General features: G+C 43.6%; 1 protein-coding gene across 2 annotated transcripts in view; it reads left to right on the top strand.

Moving 5' to 3' along the window:
* The window catches only part of LOC115177735 (sodium/calcium exchanger 1), a 60,701-nt gene that overhangs the window by 16,244 nt on the left and 27,025 nt on the right, over positions 1 to 17,432 (top strand). The gene's annotated exons all lie outside the window — the stretch shown is intronic.

The raw sequence follows: 17,432 nt of genomic DNA, 5'->3' as shown, positions 1-17,432 counted from the left end.
TTATGCCTTAGTTAAGTCAATGTCCCTGTTTTTACTATGTCCCACAGAAGCAACTTTCTGTCTCAAAAGGAAAAGAGCTTTATTGTTGTCGCCTAGCACTAAGCATAGACGTCAGTTCAACGTATATATATTTTTTTACACTTTGTTTAGTTGTCAACTAATGTGAATTCAATGTGAAATCAACAACATGTCATCATGTCATTGGAATTGGGTTAAACGTTGGGTAAAAAAAGGATGAAATTCCCATACGCTGATGACTTTTTGCAAATCCAATCAGTTTTCCACATTGATTCAACTTAATTTTTTTGTTTATGACGTGGAAACAACGTTGATTCAACCAGTTTTTGCACAGTGGGTTGTACTTTGTATGGCCCGTTTACCTCGTCATTAGATTCCATTCACTTCAATGTGCATTCCATTCCTATTATTGTTGTAATCTATTATTTTAGATTACATTTTCTCAGGGGATGTAAGTGTCTCTGGGGTTCAAGAAGGAATCCTGTCTTAAGTTCCTATCTATCTTTCCACTGTACTACTTTCTGCTTCACTGTCTTGTGTTCTTTTTCTCTCAGCTTTGCCCTCACTGCCTTTGTTGTTTTAATCATTCATGTGAGCATTCAATTTGACTGCCTGACTAGCCCCTGTCTACAAATCTACCAATTACTGTTTTGCATACCATATAGAGATACTGTGGACTGTAGTATTGCAGAACTGGCTTGAATGATTTCATTTAAGTTAAAGGGGTTTTTCTGCAATTTCTCATCCACTTTCGCTCAACACCCGTTGGATCTTTTATGACTTGCAGTGCTTCAGCCTAGAGCATACTGTACAATCGAGAGTATTCAAGCGTACCAAATACCGTGGTGTATCTCACTGAAGACGGGACTTGATAACTCACTGGTGCTGGACAAAAGAGAGAAAACACATCAAGAAATGATCATTGTGATGCTTAATGATAATGATGCGTTAGCATGTTTGCGCGAATAGATTAGGTATGGAATATGTTGGAGCCCAGAGGCAGCAGCTCTTCTTTGGCTGATCATTTTGTGTATGCGATGTAAAACCACTGGAATAGCTTCCTGATAAAGATAAATAATATCAATATAACAGGTGTATCAAAAGATAGAATGGACTCTAAACAGTTATCGGCAAACGGTTACTATTTATGAAGAGCTCCCAAAAACGAGTTGTGAACATGAGACTGTAGGACTCCTACATGTTCACTCCACATGTAGTTTACATAATAGCTAAAACAATTTGGATCTTGAATTAGTCCGCAGTCTATCCTGTTTATTTAAACTCAAAACACACTCCTCATCCATAAGGCATTACATGTCAGCTAAGCAGTTATAATATTGAAATGTTTTTAATCAATATCATATTGAAAGAAAATGCGGCTGCTATCGATACAGATTTTCCATATCAGCGCGTTCATTATTTATAGGAAACCACCAGAATTTAACGTGAGTAAGGCCTTTTTGCCTTTTTCAATGGGAAATCCAGCAACACTTTTATCACTCCCCTCTTCAAACTGGAACTCCCGTGAATGATATACTGCTATAGTCAGGTATATTGTACATACCTGAAATAGCAGTTGGGCCAGACATTTTCCATGGATTGTGGGGTGGGGGATATAATGACAACAAATGTATTCCATAGAGGATTAACATTGCCAGTTTGAGGATAGCACCAACGTGTTGAAATGGAAAAGGCTCTGTGCATGTTTTAAGTTTTAAGACATCCACACATTTATACAGAGGCAAACAGATTGCTTTGAAGTGAGCAATGTAAATCGGCTCAGCAAGCTTTGCATAGAGAAGCAGTACCATATATAGACAAGGCAGCAGTCTCTGTTGGGGAGTCAGTTCTTAAGTTTTCATTTGGAAAATGTATTAGCGTTGACATTGACACATTTGAGAGGATGCAGTTGCAAGTTATTTCCAGACCTATTTTAAGATGCATGCAATGTCTATTGCAATGTAAACATGTATTTATGTTTCTGCACATATCATTCACTTATACTACAGACAGAATATGATTGATGGTAATTCCATTTGTCACTGAAGCATGAGACCTGGTTACACTCAACCCTGCTGTGTCCCGTATCCAGATAAGGGTGGTTGAATAGTCAAAGACGATCTAGTTATATCGTTACAAGAAACTACACGGTCAGGACCATGTTCTTTTGTTTTGCTGGTAGGAACAAGTGTTAGTTGTTGTGATGATATTGGTGGACATTAATGTGTAATAAGGGCTTAGCTCCTGACTGAGCCAGTATAGGTTTTTAAGAATTAGCACCAGGTACTCCGCGAAGGACCTTTCAGCCACCTTTTGAAATATCAAACTAACAATGTTCTACAAAGTACCCATTTCAGTAAAATTTCGACTGGCTCTTTTCTCCAAAAATTGGGTTTGGTCCGCTGTACTTAACTCTATTGAATAAACACGACATCATTTTACGTCACAATTTATTATAGCCATGTGTCCTTTATAGCCATGTGTCCGACTGTGTCCGACTGTCCTTATCAGACAAGATCATATCTGCTGCCCTCAACCGTAGAGAATGATGGTTCAACCATGCCTTTTTTTAATCTGACAAGACCCGCCCTCTGGTAATGTAGATATTATTAACTTTGCTGCCTACATGTAGTGAAATTAATGGCTTTGCTTTGACTGCACACATTGACAAGCATGAAACTTGACAGGGGATTACTTTGGGCTTTAGGAGGAGGCACTATTTTAAACAACTAATTAAATCATTGTTTTGCCTATGCTAATTTTGCCCTCTCGTCTCTGGCCTGCTCTCGCATGAGGACAGACCTCGTGCTCCTCTATCCTTATAAGCTCAGTAGACCACTGTCATGATCCAGGGCTAGCATAGCTTCCGGTGCGGCCAAGTGGCGGCTCTGGCCTGTGGATCACATCCCTGGGGGAGTTATGTGTTCCCTTGGGCTGCATGACAGCGGGGCTGTCACCACCGCTTCATCAGACAAGCGACAGACAGAGGCAGGAGACCATGGCACTTTGGACCATAGAGGAGCAAGAAGACCAAGCGTTCAAATCATGTTTGAAATCTTTCAAATGACTTCAAGCTGTGCTTGATTGAGCTTGCCCGGTGCAGGCTCAAGCAAATGCTTAAAGTATTTGAACGATATCAAATACTAGCCAAACCCAGGCCTGGGAGGAAGAGGGAGGAGGACACACAGAAACTCACCAACTCCACTGACTCAACCTCTGTCTATATACGCCTCACATTTTCCCTTGCAGCCTTTGGATGTTTTTGAGGGGGTTGGTCATTGCAGTGCGTATGTCCCAATTTTTGGGGAGCTAAGCGCTTCAGGGGTGATGGACACGTGTCTTTTTTTTCTGCAGGTGAAGAAGGCCCCCTGCTGCCTGAAATGTTTGTCAGGCTTTCTACATGGCTGAAACAATGTTTGTCAGGCCTCTAATTGGCCGAGACACAGAGACTGGGAGCAGATAATGGCAGGCGTGTTACTGACAAAGGGCGAGGGGGAGATGAAGAGACATCCACAGTTTGATCACTCGTTATGCCCGTCTCGTCTGTGCTGACGGATTCTCTTAGCGTTGTATCCTATTGTATACTTGGTGCAAAAACCGATCACACTAACGACCCTGGCTGCTGCTCAAGTAAGCTCATCAATGAAGATGACATGAAATAAACATACCATATCTTCGCAAAATACATTTATTTTAGTGGAAAGACACTCACCATAGGACACACATGCCCGATAGTCAGAAACAGCATTGTTACATTCTGCATCTCAGCCCCTTAGGAACACTCGGCTACCTCTCTATCAAGTTACATTTGTGTACTCACAAGGGTATAAGCTATATGTTATGAATAGCTGTAAGAAAAACAGTGACAAATGACAAATTGTATGATTATTTACACTTTTTTAGTAGCTTTGCTGATGTAATACCATAGGACTTCTTCCCACCCCAAGTGGGATACTTAACCTGTTGGGGGTAGGGGGCAGTATTGACACGGCCGGATAAAAAACGTACCCGATTTAATCTGGTTACTACTCCTGCCCAGTAACTAGAATATGCATATAATTATTGGCTTTGGATAGAAAACACCCTAAAGTTTCTAAAACTGTTTGAATGGTGTCTGTGAGTATAACAGAACTCATATGGCAGGCAAAAACCTGAGAAGATTCCTTACAGGAAGTGCCCTCTCTGACAAGATCTTGTTCTTCTTGTCTCTGTTTATTGAAGACTGAGGATCTTTGCTGTAACGTGACACTTCCTACGGCTCCCATAGGCTCTCAGAGCCCGGGAAAAAGCTGAATGATATTGAGGCAGCCCCAGGCTGAAACACATTTGCGCTTTTGGCAAGTGGCCGATCAGAGGACAATGGGCTTAGGCGCGTGAACGAGTCGACCCAGTGCTTTATTTTCTTTCGTCTTTTTACCTAAACGCAGATTCCCGGTCGGAATATTATCGCTTTTTTACGAGAAAAATGGCTTAAAAATTGATTTTAAACAGCGGTTGACATGCTTCGAAGTACGGTAATGGAATATTTAGAAAATTTTTGTCACGAAATGCGTCGTGCTCGTCACCCTTCTTTACCCTTTCGGATAGTGTCTTGAACGCACAAACAAAACGCCGCTGTTTGGATATAACTATGGATTATTTGGGACCAAACCAACATTTGTTATTGAAGTAGAAGTCCTGGGAGTGCATTCTGACGAAGAACACCAAAGGTAATCAAACTTTTTTAATAGTAAATCGGAGTTTGGGGAAGGCTAAACTTGCTGGGTGTCTAAATAGCTAGCCCTGTGATGCCGGGCTATCTACTTAGAATATTGCAAAATGTGCTTTCACCGAAAAGCTATTTTAAAATCGGACATATCGAGTGCATAGAGGAGTTCTGTATCTATAATTCTTAAAATAATTGTTATGCTTTTTGTGAACGTTTATCGTGAGTAATTTAGTACATTTTTAGTAAATTCACCGGAAGTTTGCGGGGGGTATGCTAGTTCTGAACGTCACATGCTAATGTAAAAAGCTGGTTTTTGATATAAATATGAACTTGATTGAACAAAACATGCATGTATTGTATAACATAATGTCCTAGGGTTGTCATCTGATGAAGATCATCAAAAGTTAGTGCTGCATTTAGCTGTCTTCTGGGTTTTTGTGACATTATATGCTAGCTTGAAAAATGGGTGTCTGATTATTTCTGGCTGGGTACTCTGCTGACATAATCTAATGTTTTGCTTTCGTTGTAAAGCCTTTTTGAAATCGGACAGTGTGGTTAGATTAACGAGAGTCTTGTCTTTAAAATGCTGTAAAATAGTCATATGTTTGAGAAATTGAAGTAATAGCATTTCTAAGGTATTTGAATAACGCGCCACAGGATTCCACTGGCTGTTACGTAGGTGGGACGAAATCGTCCCACTGGCCCTAGAGAAGTTAACATTATGTACACTGCACATAGGGGAACCCACGTCTCTTTGTAAATCAGTTTAAATTCTGAGACTGCATGAACTCAAATCACATTTTCCATGCTTTACCTTAGCAGTGAGGAATAAAGGACAAGGAAAACATTTCAGTAGGCTGCATTGTATATTTTGTGAGGGAAGCAGCAAATAGCAATGCAAACTGACTATCATTTTACCATATACCCAATTTTGACTTTACAGCTGGCCTATCTAGCAGAAGTTGCTCAGATCTGCCTCCAGGGCAAGTTTCATGACAATAAATGTCAACCTGCTGAAAAATCTGTCAATGTGCCCTTGAGCAAGGCACTTAACCCTAATTGCTTGAGGGTCACCGTTGATAATGGCAGACCCTGGCCTTGACCCCACTCTCGGAGGGGTTACTCAGCTGGAGTTGGGATATGCAATTCTTTTATTTTACCATAATTTTAACAGGTAAAAAACATTTCCAAATCAGACATGTTTATTAATACACGTGTACATGTGTGAAATAGGACAAATCACATTTTCCATGCTTTACCTTAGCAGTGAGGAATAAAGGACAAGGAAAACATTTCAGTAGGCTGCATTGTATATTTTGTGAGGGAAGCAGCAAATAGCAATGCAAACTGGCTATCATTTTGAAGCCATCTTTAGTGTGTAATTTGAATTAAATGATCTACAAAGAGGAAATAGTTTATTGAGGCATTTAAGATGATAAAATGTGACTACAAGATGTATTCAAAATCGTGAAATACGTTTTTCAAGCCTCCTGTTCGGCATCTTTCTTACTCCTGCTTCCAGCCCTATGCATGAATATCAAATATATAACAAATCTGTTATGTAAATTACTTTACAGACATAGTGTACATTTTTTCAGCCTGGAAGAAAATATTCTACCTAGCATTACGTAGACATCAACAGAATAATGGACGACAGGAAGCCTAGCGGTTAGAGCGTTGGGCCAGTAAGCGAAAGGTAGCTAGTTTGAATCCCTGAGCCGACAAGGCGAAAAATCGCAGGTTAGCATTTTTCATCATGAAACTTGTTCTGGAGGCAGCTCTGCAGGGTGGTCACTAGCTGGCACAGCCACAAAGTCATAAAATCTGATTCTAAACCTAATCACGCTGCTAACCCTAATGCCTAACCTTAACCTTAAATTAAGACCAAAAAGCATTTTTTCCCCCAATTTTTTTACCATATACCCAATTTTGACTTTACAGTTGGCCTATCTAGTAGAAGTTGCTCAGATCTGCCTCCATGGCAAGTTTCATGACAATAGATGTCAACCTACTGAAAAATCTGCCAATGTGCCCTTGAGCAAGGCACTTAACCCTAATTGCTTGAGGGTCACCGTTGATAATGGCAGACCCTGGCCTTGACCCCACTCTCGGAGGGGTTACTCAGCTGGAGTTGGGATATGCAATTTTTTTATTTTACCATAATTTTAACAGGTAAAAAACATTTCCAAATCAATCATGTTTATTAATACTCATGTGTACATGTGTGAAATAGGACAAATAAGCCCCCACCAAATTATATTATTATTTAATAAACCTCCCTCACTTCGTGAGCTGTCTTCTTACTTACAAGATCACTGGCATGAGGCTCTATTCTACGGTATCTTAGTCACTTAATACATGTTTACATATCTTGCATTACTCATCTCATATGTATATACTGTGTTCTATACTATGTGACGACCCTCCCACTCTGTCTGCTGTATTTCTCTCTTTGCTCTTGTTCCTTATTAGGATGCTGGTGGGTGGAGTTGGAAGGGTCGTCAGCTAGATGGGAAACACCTGGGCTCGGGTGTGTCCCAGGATAAAGACAACTCTTCCACAGTCATTGGGGAGACTCTCTCCATGCAGACACCTTGTTTTTGGTTGTGCTAGTTATGGTATCGAATAAATATATATTTTTGATACTCGTTGTCTCCCTTTTGTTGCGAACTCTGAGCCGGTTCGTAACAAGTGGGGGCTCATCCGGGATCTTGAACTTGTGTTTGGGAGAAAACGTGGAGGTATGTTAAATTGAGGTGCTTTGTTTGTTAGTTTGAGTTTGGTGCTCAGTACTGGTTGCGTTTGTTTGTTTGGTTTGTGTGCTGTGTTGGAAAGAATACATTGGTTAGTTTCCAGGCCCCTGCCTAGCCTGGAAACGCTTGTTCTACTTGCTGTTAGGACGTTGGTCTGAGGAGGTGAGTACAATCAGCTGTGTACCGCAGTGGGAGATTTGGATAGGGTAGTGAAACTTGCTACCCAGAGCTATAGCCTTTTTCCCCTGATGGGCTTAGCGATGTTTCATTTTTGGAATATGTTGGGCATTGTTAATGTTGTTTTTGTGTGGTGTCTGTGGGCTGGGCGGTTGTCTCGGGGGCACATCCGTGGCTTGGTGGAATCTACCAGCGTGCTGGGGGGTTACTTCCTTGCCAGCGGGCTGCAGTGCATGGTTGCCCACCGCAGATCTGCATGAGGACTGGGGTTGAGTTGTTGTGGGTTTTGGGGAAGCTCCATTTCTCGTCTCTTTTCTGTGGTGCCCGGTGTGATTGTATTCTCTTGTTGTGGTCTGGTGTGCTCAGCATGAATCGTTGGAGTAATCGTTGGAGTGACTATGAATCGTTGGAGTGACTATGAATCGTTGGAGTGACTATGAATCGTTGGAGTGACTATGAATCGTTGGAGTGACTATGAATCGTTGGAGTGACTATGAATCGTTGGAGTGACTATGAATCGTTGGAGTGACTATGAATCGTTGGAGTGACTATGAATCGTTGGAGTGACTATGAATCGTTGGAGTGACTATGAATCGTTGGGAAATGACTGAACCGTTGAGAAGTGACTATGAACCGTTGGGAGATGTTGTTTGCGTTTGTAGCTGATACAGTCTCTTGTGTGCCCTGTTCCTGAGTGTTATGTGACTGACCATTGTTTTGTCATGTTCTAACATTCCTGTCTGTTCCCTCCTGGTCTTGTGTTCTCCTTTCCTCTTAAATGTTGCTTCCTGTGCGCAAAGGTTGCTGAGGTCTGGGGAGAAGGAGGTTGGCTGGGGCAAGTGGAAGGTGAACATGTAGCCTCATCAATTTGGGACGCAGCGGCCTGTGCCAATTTGGGACGCAGCGGCCTGTGCCAATTTGGGACGCAGCGGCCTGTGCCAATTTGGGACGCAGCGGCCTGTGCCAATTTGGGACGCAGAGACTGGTACGTTGTTCCGGGGCCCTTGTTGGTCCCCGGTTTTATGGGGGGGTGTGTGACGACCCTCCCACTCTGTCTGCTGTATTTCTCTCTTTGCTCTTGTTCCTTATTAGGATGCTGGTGGGTGGAGTTGGAAGGGTCGTCAGCTAGATGGGAAACACCTGGGCTCGGGTGTGTCCCAGGATAAAGACAACTCTTCCACAGTCATTGGGGAGACTCTCTCCATGCAGACACCTTGTTTTTGGTTGTGCTAGTTATGGTATCGAATAAATATATATTTTTGATACTCCTTGTCTCCACGTTGTCTCCCTTTTGTTGCGAACTCTGAGCCGGTTCGTAACAACTATTCTACTGTATCTTAGTCCGTTCCGCTCTGACATCGCTCGCCCATATGTATATAGTCTTTATTCATTCCTACTTAGATTTGTGTGTATTGGGTATATGTTGTATAATTTTTTAGATATTACTGCACTGTCGGAGCTAGAAGCACAAGCATTTCGCTACACCCGCAATAACATCTGCTAATCACGTGTATGTGACCAATCAAATTTGATTTGATTTATAGCAGGGCCAGAAATAGAAAATGAATGTGAGGTGGGAAAAACTAATTATATTCATGGTAGGGAACGCAACTTATTGGTCTGCCTGCTCCTCTCTCCAATGAGAGACAGGCTGTAGCCTACTTTCTGCATGGAAGTATGATGTACTACTGTATGTGGTTGGAAGGTTATAATTGAGTAGGTCGCGAAGGAGTTGGTTAATAGAGTTCTTACATTGGGGAGTCGTTACAGTGACTGATAGAGTGGAGTCGCTGAGTCGGGCCTTGTACAGTAAATCTCCTCTAGTTAATCACAGATACCGCCAGTCCGGTTGGAGGGCTTGAATTAAAAAGCTAAGCTTAAGTGTATTGGGACTGACTCTGTGTTATCAAGTCTCGCTCTCAGTCTTCTTTTGTGTGGCTGGGTCTGAAGACTAGAGGGTAATGCCTGTTACTGGTTGGTGTTAAGTCTTTCCCTGTTAGAATTCTCCATAACAGGGTCTGATAACCTGGGAAGACCCAACTACACTGAAAGCAGAACCAGGTAAAACCAGGGTTCCTCGTCTGGTGTATGTGTTTCTTTGGAGGTTTTCCTCTTGTCACCTCTTGGTATGTCTTATCAATTAAAGTCTGAAATGCATGGATGTGTACGAAAGCGTCAGATCTTTAACTATTCAAAAATAGTTATTTCCTCTAAGAACCAGACCAAACTCAGAGAGCAATACTGCAAAGGTTGTAGTGATGTCATTATGAATTCTTTGACGATCAGGTTGCATACTACTAAGATGTTTTGTAAATGTCTTTATAACAACCAGATTTTGTATTTGCATTCATGTGGTTGAATATGAAGTCTTAACCATAATGTCTTGATGTCGTCATGAAAAACAGACCCGGTTGTAACAGATGTATACTGATTCTATCACGTCTTCTTAGCCAGGGGCCAACCTATAGGGGATCGTTTTCCACATGCACCCAGTTTATGGTGGCTGAGAGTATAATAACTCTGTTTCCCCCAAGGAAAAGAGGAGTCTTTGAACTTTGCACACTAAAAGTGGAAGATTAGGCAATCAGAAATGTTATTATCCATAGACAAACAGTTGAAGGCAAGGGGTCGCAATCGAGTTCTACGCAAAGCAAAGACAGAAATAACATCGCCAAATGTCTGTCTGGTACTTTAGGAAAGTGGCAGATGCTTTGTGTTTGCATGCAAGCAACTCAACAGTCATAGGGAGGGAATGGATCCCTTGTGTGTTCACCTTTGAGGTTGGGAGATTTGTATAAGGGGGGAATCCTAAGGTGGCACTGTCGAAAGAGATGGTTCATGATTTTAATTCACAACCTGTTCATGGGTTGTCTTTCACCACTACTTCAACTTCAGCTTACCATGTATTCAGGCTGTCAGGAAGGCCATGGCTGTACATAAAGGCCACGTGGCCTTGTCCATAAAAGAGACCCGTAAATTCCTAGAAAGCAGTGATGTCAAAGAAAGCATGTTTGACATTTTTTTTGTACCACTCGGAGCCGGGTGCATCCCAGTAGTTCTCCAGTAGGTAACTTCACCCAGTAGTTTTCCACATGTTATGCTGACTGGATATCCTTTTCTATTTGGTTTTGTCTCATTTAGCATGACTGTTCATGTTCTTATGATAGTACTCATTTGGGTCTGGTCAACTCAATGGCTTTGCTAAGCTATTCTTTAGCACTCTATGTGTCTTTCCTTTGATTTACTCAATTAGAATAACTTGTTAAGCTCTTTCCACTCACAGCACCTGTCATCTCGTATGTGGGTTGAAAATGGAATATTTTGTAATTGATAAGTGCCTTAATCGGATCGCAGTGACTGTTCAGTAACATGCAATACATGGCGTCAGAGCTCAGGTTCTCCACTTCACAGCGCTGTACGAGTTTTGATTGACAGCCATTATAAACTTGAGCACCACACAGACAAAAAGATGCCCCCATCCCTCCAACTAATTGGGCTACTTTTGCACATTTGTTGTTGTCTGAGTGAGGGAAATGCTGTAAATTGAGAGGAGTCGATGTGTTCTGAAAGGTGAGATGTTTAGTATTAGAAAAAATACCGCTTTGATGTCATACAAGCAAACCACACACCCATGAATGCAAATGTACTTCACGTTTCCACATTTTAAAACTCATTTAATTGACATTTTCAATGTTTATGATCGCTATTATTGATCCAACATTTGAAGGATGACATGCGTTATACACTGGATTGCCCTGAACAGAATGAGCTTATGTTTGTCGTATTGTGAATTTTCTTTGCCGCAGAACACGCACTTGAATGCACTCATGACTCCATTCTATGCGCACCAAAATTACAAATCGGTTTCCCTGTAGTGCCTTTTGAAAGCCTAACACTGTAAGATCTTATTTTATATCTTAAGAATACGTTTTCAAATGATGCCCACCTCACCCAGATTGCGATTGATAAAGGAACATTTTTGGATTGTGTGAACAGCAACAGTAATTGTGTGATGGTGCTGTGTTCCAAACAAAAAACTATAAAGTGTGCTTGCTTCAGTTCCTCAATGACAAAGCTAGAAGAGCTCAAAAAAAGCACCTTATAGTTCAAGGCTCTTTCCTTAAGTCATAAAATTGCATTGAAATTATTTAGGAACTGTGCACAGTTTGGAGAGGTGTGTTTGCACTTGGAGATGCCAGTTAGACCTCTCACTCAAACCCTTGTAATTGTTTTTTCTTATCTTGCACCAATCCAACATTTCAGTGAATATTTTTATTATGTTACTGAATGTATCCAGAGTATTTTAAAATGTTGTTATTGACGAATGCTATAAAAAGAACGGGATCGGTGTCCCTATACCGGGAGGGTTGAGCTAACGTGTGCTAATGTGATTAGCATGACAGTTGTAAGTAATAGCAAACTTTCCAGAACATAGACATGTCTTATGTGGGCAGAAAGCTTAAATTCTTGTTTAATCTAACTGCACTGTCCAATTTACAGTAGCTATTATACTGAAAAAATACCATGCTATTTTATTTTACCTTTATTTAACTAGGCAAGTCAGTTAAGAACAAATTCTTATTTTCAATGACAGCCTAGGAATAGTGGGTTAACTGCCTTGTTCAGGGGCAGAACGACAGAATTATTTTACCTTGTCAGCTCGGGGATTCGATCTTGCAATCTCTCGGTTACTAGTCCAACACTGAGAAGAGTGCACAACAATAAAAAACATTCACAACTAATGTAGTTCAATTCAATAATCTTGCTCTGTGTCACGATCGTCGTAGGAAGGAGACCAAAGTGCAGCGTGTGTATCGTTCCACATTTTTTATTTTAATGTGAAACATTGCAAAACAAACAATAAACTACAAACAAAACACAAACCGTGACGAAAGAGGTGCAACATGCACTAACTCAAAATAATCTCCCACAAACACAGGTGGGAAAAACAACTACTTAAATATGATCCCCAATTAGAGACAATGATGACCAGCTGTATCTAATTGGGGATCATACAAAAACCCCAACATAGAACAAAGAAACTAGAACCAAACATAGAACTAGATAAACCCCCCAGTCACGCCCTGACCTACCCTACCATAGAAAATAAGAGCTCTCTATGGTCAGGACGTGACAGTACCCTCCCCCAAAGGTGCAGACTCCGGCCGCAAAACCTGAAACCAAAAGGGAGGGTTAGGGGGGGTGTCTAGTGTTGGTGGCGGCTCTGGTGCCGGACGAAGAACCTTCTCATCCCGCAGATCCTTCCGCATCGGAGGCGGTTCTGGTGCGGGACGAAGAACCCCCTCATCCTGCGGATCCACCAGCATAGGAGGCGGCTCTGGTGCAGGACGAAGAACCCTCTCATCCTGCGAACCCGCCAGCATCGGTGGAGGCTCTAGACTGCCGACCGTTGCTGAAGGCTCTGGACTACAGACCGTCGCTGGAGACTCCGGACTGCGGACCGTCGCTGGAGGCTCCGGACTGGGGACCTTCTCAGGAGGCTCCGGAGTGCGGCCCATCTCAGGAGGCTCCGGACTGTGGGCCGTCTCAGGAGGCTTCGGACTGTGGGCCGTCTCAGGAGGCTCCGGACTGTGGGCCGTCTCAGGAGGCTCCGGACTGTGGGCCGTCTCAGGAGGCTCCGGACTGTGGGCCGTCTCAGGAGGCTCCGGACTGTGGGCCGTCTCAGGAGGCTCCGGACTGTGGGCCGTCTCAGGAGGCTCCGGGCTGTGGACCGTCTCAGGAGGCTCCGGACTGTGGGCTGTCTCAGGAGGCTCCGGACTGTGGGCCGTCTCAGGAGGCTCCGGACTGTGGACCGTCTCAGGAGGTTCCGGACTGTGGACCGTCTCAGGAGGTTCCGGACTGTGGACCGTCTTAGGAGGTTCTGGACTGTGAAACGTCGCCGGAAGCTCTGGACTAGGAACTGTCGCCGGAAGCTCTGGACTGGGAACTGTCGCCGGAAGCTCTGGACTGGGAACTGTCGCCGGAAGCTCTGGACTGGGAACTGTTGCCGGAAGCTCTGGACTGGGAACTGTCGCCGGAAGCTCTGGAACGGGAAGGCGCACTGGAGGCCTGATGCGTGGGGCTGGCACAGGTGGCGCCAGACTGGTAACACGCACTTCAGAGCGAGTGCGGAGAGCAGGCTCAGGAAGCACCGGACTGGGCAGGCGCACTGGAGGCCTAGTGGGTGGAGCCGGGACAGGTGGCACCAGACTGGTAACATGCACTTCAGGGCGAGTGTGAGGAGCAGGCACAGGACGTACTGGACTGAGGACATGCACTTCAGGGCGAGTGTGAGGAGCAGGCACAGGACGTACTGGACTGAGGACATGCACTTCAGGGAGAGTGCGAGGAGGAGGCACAGGACGTACTGGGCTGTGGAGGCGCACTGGAGACATGGTGCGTAGAACCGGTGCAGGATATACTGGACCGTGGAGGCGCACTGGAGGTCTGGAGCGTAGAGCTGGCACAACACGTCCTGGCTGAACGCTCACTTTAGCCCGGCAAGTGCGGGACGCAGGCACAGTGCGCACCGGGCTATGAATGCACACTGGAGATACAGTGCGCATCACCGCATAACACAGTGCCTGACTGGTCACATGCTCCCCACGGTAAGCACGCCCGCTATGCAGCGCTCTCAACGACAACACCTCTCTCCGGAATATTTCGTCGAGTTCCTCACTCGACTCCCTGACTGGCTCTGGTTCACCCCTCGGCTCCGCCGACCACTCCCTGTGCCCCCCCCAAAAAATGTTTTTTGGAGCTGCCTATCGGGCTTCCGTTGTTGCCGTGCTAATTCCTCGTAGCGTCGCCGTTCCTCTTTTGTTGCCTCTATCTCCTCCCTTGGACGGCGATATTCCCCAATCTGCGTCCAGGGCCCCTTGCCATCCAGGATCTCCTCCCATGTCCACTCCTGGCCACGCTGCTTGGTCCTCTGGTGGTGGGAGATTCTGTCACGATCGTCGTAGGAAGGAGACCAAAGTGCAGCATGGGTATCCTTCCACATTTTCTATTTTAATGTGAAACATTGCAAAACAAACAATAAACTACAAACAAAACACAAACAAAACACAAACCTTGACGAAAGAGGTGCAACATGCACTAACTCAAAATAATCTCCCACAAACACAGGTGGGAAAAACAACTACTTAAATATGATCCCCAATTAGAGACAATGATGGCCAGCTGCCTCTAATTGGGGATCATACAAAACCCCCAACATAGAACAAAGAAACTAGAACCAAACATAGAACTAAATAAACTAGATAAACGCCCCCAGTCACGCCCTGACCTACCCTACCATAGAAAGTAAGAGCTCTCTATGGTCAGGACGTGACACTCTGATTTGTCATCCTGAGGGTCCCAGAGATAAAATGTAGCATCGTTTTTTTTTATATATATATATTTATATTAAAATGTAGGAACTGGGTTCTACAGTTTGAACCCTTGCTGTCTCTGGCTTCACACCCACCCCACCCGGCCATCTAGATGTGTGACAGTTAGTGCATAAGCTAATGATCCATCATGTATGACATTCCTGGGAGTGTGTAAACTTAAATGTTGTATTACCATATAATTTTTGTATGTTCTCTATAGTTATGTACTTGAAAATGGATAAATTGACCAATTCGGCACATTTGGGCAGACTTGATACAAAATTGCAGCGCTTCACTGGATCAATCTGAAATTTGCACACACGCTGCTGCCATCTAGTAGCCAAAATCAAAATTTTGCCTCAACTGCAGTATTATATTATGGTCTTTCTCTTGCATTTCAAAGATGATGACATTAAAAATTTTTAAAAAAACATGTTTTTTTATTTGTATTATCTTTTACCAGATCTAATGTGTTATATTCTCCAACATTAATTTCACATTTCCACAAACTTCAAAGTGTTTCCTTTTCAGTGGTATCAATGCTATGCATATCATTTGTTCAGGTCCTGAGCTACAGGCAGTTAGATATATGGTATGTCATTTTAGGCGAAAATTGAAAAAAAGGGTATGATCCTTAAGAGTAAAATGTAAAATGCACATAAAATGAACAGTGTAATGTTTGGGTTCAGTCTTGTGTCCCCACCTTTGGTCTAATTATTTCTCCATAATCTCCAGTGTTCTCTTTCAGTTGCTACCATTGTCATGCATATGTTTTTTATAGTTCTTATCTTAAAAACATTTAAATTTGGCCCTATCCAAATAGGCCAATTTCCACGAGTGTTTTAAACCATTCATTTCTATTCAATTCTGGTCACAGTAAAGCCTACTCTGAGCTTGAGTCTTTCGCAAATTGGACATTAAAGTATAACTTTCTGGGGGAGATCCTGGTTCGAGTCCAGGCTCTGCCACAGACCCATGGGGCGGCGCACAATTGGCCAAGTGTCGTCCAGGTTAGGGGAGGGTTTGGCCGGCAGGGATGTTCTTGTCCCATCGCGCACTAGTGACCGGGCACAATGCACGCTGACACGGTCACCAGGTTTACGGTGTTTCCTCTGACACATTGGTGGGGCTGGCTTCTGGGTTAAGTGGGCATTGTGTCAAAAAACAGTGCGGCTTGGCTGGGTTGTGTTTCGGAGGCTGCACGGCTCTCGACCTTCGCCTCTCCCAATGAAGGTAACTGACGTTGACAAGGTCACCAGTGTTGACATTCAGTGGCAGCGTGACCGTTGACACTGCCTATTTTGTGGGAGGGATGCCTTTGAGTGGGAGTATGGAAGTGCTGAGGCCTGGGGAGATGCTGGCTCGCAGCTGGTGTTTGGCCCTGAGTCAAACAGCGCATCGGCTGATTTGACTCAGTTGGAGGCTGGCTCATAGGGATAGGATTGACATGGGGCTAAGAAGCCAGAGGAACATTCTCTCTCCTCTATGCCCTCTCTCTCACACTCTTTTTTCTCTCTCTCTGTTGTTCGCTTCTCTTCTCCCCTTTATGTCTTCTCTGCCCCCCTCTCTCTCTCCCTCTTACTGTCATTGCCATTCAGTCGCTCTGCTCTGTCATGACTCACCCACTGTCTGTCAATCTTTCTCTCTGTGTGTCTGTCAGTTAAACTGCTTGTACACTTGGCTTCTGTAAAAGTTACATCCAGAGCTTGCCTTTGAAAAAGCTGTGAGGAAGCCGGCACATGTAATCCTGCTCAGAGCCAACACAGTAGAAATATCCCTTCCTTTTTAAAACCGACTGCTCAACAGAGTTGTTGGCCTCCAACGTTTACTTTGTTGTGCATCCTTGAAAAAGGGGACTTTATCTCTTCAAAAGCCAGTTGAAATGTGGAGACAGTCCAATCCCCAGTTTCCCATGCTTGTGGGAGTAACAATGGCTCCCTAGGGGGGTCTCTCTGTTGACTTTTTCAGATTAGAGCCATTAAATAGGTTTAGTAACCCTGTGTACCGTTTTTGCCAGGTGGCAGAAGAAGCCCTCTGAATTTGCCAAAAGAGCATTAGTTTGCAGCCTCTCTGTTAGGCACTCTAAGCCTGTAGGAGCATTAAAAAAATAGAACACTCTTATCTTTCACTCTTTTGATCAGGAAACCTACTACAGTATTACATTGTAATAGGCCATCAATCCAAACAAGGAACTTCTTAATCTTTCTTTAAAAACTATTATTGAGGGCTCGGGTACGAGCAATGAAAGATTATCACACAGACATCATCTACTGTGTCCTGTTTTTTTTGTTTAAATCCAGGGGTGTCAAACATATTGCCCGCGAGAGGGTCCAATGTTCCCTGAAATCTTTTTTGGCACTGAGCAAATTTCAGGTCTGCTGAACACAAACTTGAACGTTGTGA

This window comes from Salmo trutta, chromosome 38 (assembly GCF_901001165.1).
Source record: "Salmo trutta chromosome 38, fSalTru1.1, whole genome shotgun sequence".
In the NCBI taxonomy this organism is placed as follows: domain Eukaryota; kingdom Metazoa; phylum Chordata; class Actinopteri; order Salmoniformes; family Salmonidae; genus Salmo; species Salmo trutta.
The sequence above is the reverse complement of the archived record's forward strand: the minus strand, read 5'-3'. Positions and strand labels throughout refer to the sequence as shown.